This window comes from Pipra filicauda, unplaced genomic scaffold (assembly GCF_003945595.2).
Source record: "Pipra filicauda isolate LSUMZ 115617 unplaced genomic scaffold, ASM394559v2 scaffold333_size800053_pilon, whole genome shotgun sequence".
NCBI lineage: Eukaryota > Metazoa > Chordata > Aves > Passeriformes > Pipridae > Pipra > Pipra filicauda.
The window spans coordinates 410,535-414,891 of NW_024104458.1; positions in this window are offsets into that span (position 1 = coordinate 410,535).

The following is a 4,357-nucleotide window of genomic DNA, read 5'->3' on the forward strand; positions in this document are numbered from 1 at the left end:
ACTTCAGGCAGGCACACAATCCCTTCGTCAGGGAGCATTCCCTGCAAAATCCAGCATCCAGTGTGGAGTATCGAATACATGTCCTGGGTATGTATTTGCAAATTCATTAATTAACTTATCAGTTAAAACTAATTAAAAATTGGTTCTTTAACAAATCTAATGCACTGTGTCAGACCTGTCTTTTTTTTTTCCTGGAGATCCTATTAGCGGAGTAATGCAGACCCTGCAACCTTCCTGTGTAATTAATACTAACGGAAATCTTACATATAAATTTCACTCACAGAATTTATTTGACAATGGTCTCTTACAAGATTATACTTCATAACTGAGAGTTTATTAAGCAAGGCTCGTTTGGAGGGTTTTCCTTCAGTTTCCCATAGGGATTTTCCTCCCTTTCATGGTCCCCAATAGCAGAGTCACAAGTGCAAGCCCAGCTCATTCCTGGGGTGCTCGTGCTGCCCTGCCAGATTGAAGCTTCCCAGAGCAGGGAGCTCGGGAGGGTTGTGGCTGCCCTGGATCATCACAAAGCATCCAAACACATGGGAGAGTCAGGCCACAAGCCATAGGTTGACTAACAAGCATAAACTCTCTTTTAAAGTCATTATAACCTCTTCACTGCATTGCATGTGGGCCATGGGGTGGCAGGTTGAAGAAGTGAAAGACTTCCTGACTATTTTTTACTGTCACAAATGGAATGTACTAAATAATACATGGCTGGGCTGGTATTATTAATCTTATTTGCTCTCATCTGAGGTGCTCCAAACCATCCACTCACAGCTTCCCTACATGTGAGTAACACCCCAGACACACGCCAGTAAAACCCTTTGAGCCGCCCTGCCGCAGACAGCAGCACCTCTGAGACACCCCATAAACTGCCCTGGGCTTATTCAAGACAAAGAGCCTGACCAAAATGGAATATATTGTCATTTGTAATCCTGCCACAGCTGCTGTCCCACCTCAGGTAAGACTGAAGGTGCTGGAACAGGCTGCCCAGGGCAGTGGGCACAGCCCCAAGGCTGCCAGAGCTCCAGGAGGGTTTGGATGATCCTCTGGGGCACAGGGTGTGACCCTTGGGGATGAGTGACTCAGGGCTTGGACTCGATGGTCCTTGTGGGTCCCTTCCAACTCAGCACATTCTGTGGTTCTGTGGCTCTGTGATCTCGATGTAGGACAGGGCTCCTGGGCCACACGGGACCCTCCAGTTCCTCACCTCACAGGCCCCCCCGGGCTCCCCCACTAGACACCCACGGCACAGGAGCCCCTCGCCCCCAGCCCCTCTCCCAGCCCTCAGCATTTATGCTCCTGCTGCGCCACCGAGCCTGTGCTCGTAAATTAACAAATTACAAACACAACATTAAATAATAGCAAATGCATCCTAACAAACAAACAAATAAATATTTTTCCAGTGCTTTATTAATAGAATTTTGACAGCTTCATTAGGTTGGTGAAATTTCAAGATACTTAATGAAATAATGCTTCATCCCTTGGCTTGTGATATAAATTCTAATGAAATGCGCAATTCCAATTCATCCCCAACAAACTGGGATGCTCTGCTCAGAAGGCACTATCATACTGCCAAGGTTTTTATTTCCCTGACATTATGATCTTAACAATTTTATTTTAACAGTTGGAACAGTTGTGCCTAAATAACTTAAACAGCAGAATAAAAGATCCCTCTAGAAGGGAAAAAAAAAAAAAGTATATGTTTAGGTGGAAGAGACTTCAGAACAGATTATGGGTTGTTTTATATTCTAAATATGACACATTAATATCTGCTCATTTAATACTGTAATTTTTTTTAAGTTCCTTTCACTGAAAGATGATCTTTATTTCCCTGAAAATTGCCTGGTGGAATCCCCACTTGTGCAAATGATAAGTGACTGCCGCACACCACGAGCTAAATGCTCCAGAGCTCAGTGGAGCTGCCCTTAAATGAACAAAGTAAATGGAAAAAAAATTAAGTAGAATTAATATTATTAAAGATAATAATATAAATTATTAGTAGTATTCTATTAAGGTCAGATTAATCCCACTACAATTCAATTGGAATAATACATGCAATTTATGCAATCACAAATGTTTTAACATTTAAATTACCTTTTTGGCATTCTGTAAAACCTGTATTTTACATTCCCGAGCAAGGCAAACACTTCCCGATGCCGAGCGCGGAGCCCCCCGGCCCCGCTCCCCGGTGGCTCCCGGGCAGAGCCGGGTCGGTGCCCGCAGCCCTCGGAGCGCGGAGCGGCTCCCGACCCCCTCTAGGGGCTGATCCCAGAATCGAGGGCTGGAATTCGGCTCCAGCCTCTGACCCAGCTCGGGCCGCTCAGCCTGGAGGCTCCAGGGAGACCTCAAAGCCCCTTCCAGAGCCTAAATAGGCTCCAAGAGAGCTGGAGAGGGACTTTGGAAAAGGGCCTGGAGGGACAAGACAAGGGGGAATTGCTTCCCACTGCCAGAGGGCAGGGTTAGATGGGATATTGGGAAGGAATTCTTCCCTGTGAGGAGGCCCTGGAACAGGTTGCCCAGAGAAGCTGTGGCTGCCCCATCCCTGGAAGTGTCCAAGGCCAGGTTGGACAGGCCTTGGAGCAACCTGGGCTAGTGGAAGGTGTCCCTGCCCATGGCAGGGGGTTGGAATGAGCTGATCTTTCAGGTCCCTTCCAACCCAAACCTTCTGTGATTCTGTGATTCTGTGTTTCTTTAGATGCAGAGATTGGCACCCTTTGGCTCCAGGGCTGTGGTACCTGAGAGATGGGGGCGTTCCTGCCTCTGCATCAGGCATCTGGACAGGCTGGATCGATGGGATGAGACCAACTGAAGTTCAACAAGGCAAAGTGCTGGATCCTGCACTAGGATCACAACAACCCCATACAAGGCTCCAGGCTTAGGGAAGAGTGGCTGGGAATCTGTCTGCTGGTTGCAGCAGCTGAACACAAGCCCAGGTATGCCCAGGTGGCCAAGAAGGCCAGTGGTATCTGGCCTGTACCAGCCATGGTGGGGCAGCAGGGCCAGGGCAGGGACCATCCCCTGTGCTGGGCACTGCTGAGGCCCCTCAAATCCTGCCTTCAGTTCTGGGCCCCTCACTGCAAGAAAGACACCGAGGGGCTGGAGTGTGTCCAGAGAAGGGAACGGAGCTGGGGAAGGGTCTGGAGCAGCAGGAGCAGCTGAGGGAGCTGGGGGGGCTCAGCCTGGAGAAAAGGAGGCTCAGGGGGGACCTTCTCACTCTCTACAACTCCCTGACAGGAGGGAGGAGCCACTGGGGTTTGGTCTCTTCTCCCTAGTAACGGGCAATAGAGCAGGAAAGAAACAGCCTCAAGTTGTGCCAGGGGAGGTTTAAGTTCGATATTAGGGAAAATTTCTTCACAGAAGGGGTGGTCAGGCATTGGCAGAGGCTGCCCAGGGCAGGGATGAAGTCCCCATCCCTCAGGGGATGTAAAAGATGTTTAGATGTGGCACCTGGGGACATGGGTTAGTGGTGGCCTTGGCAATGGCTGGGGGAATGGTTGGTCTTGATGATATTAAAGGCCTTTTCCAACCTTAACAATTCTATGATTTCATGAATCAGAACAAGTATTTATAAACCTGTGCCAGGCTCAGCCCACAGAGGATGATGTGGACATGAGGCATTTGCAGGGATCACACTGTCCCATGGCCAGGGAGCACCTCTGCCCCCCTGTTCATACTGGGCACCCCTGCCAGGGGTATTTAAAAGCCATGTAGATGTGACACTGAGGGGCATGATCAAGTGGTGGACTTGGCAGTGTTAGGTTTACAGTTGGACTCGATCTCAAAAGGTCTTTTCCAAGGTAAATGATTCTGTGATTCTATGAAAAAGGCACGACTCCAAAACACCAGCGTCCAATGGTTTGCTCATGAGGGGACCAGAACATCTCAGTGTTTGCTGAAAAGTCAGGGCCACAGTTGGTGTCTTTGGGGAGGCCCTGAAACCTCAAGGATCCCAAAGCTGCTGGCTTGGAAACTTCCCTCCAAGCTGGGAGGTCCATCCAGCAGAGGAGACCCGTGGGCAGCATCACTATCAGCTCCACCTGCAGCAGGTGGAACTGAAACCTGCTCTGAAATGCTTTGGGTTCATTTGGGTTCCCCAGGGAGCTGAACAGCTTGGCAGAACTCAGCAGCTATAAATTTTACTAAATGCAAATGATTTCTGAAGCAGTTGTCTTTCCTCCTTTTCCATTTGCTAAAGAGACTGGAGGCTCTTTGAGACCTGGAGCATCTTCTTTGCTGTTGGTGCCAAGAGCTGGCAAGGAACACTTGCTCCCAAGGGAGCAAGTGGAAATGCAAACAATTAGTAAGACAGTAGTAAAATTGTAACTCAAAAGGAGTTTTGTGGCTGGGTGTGGGT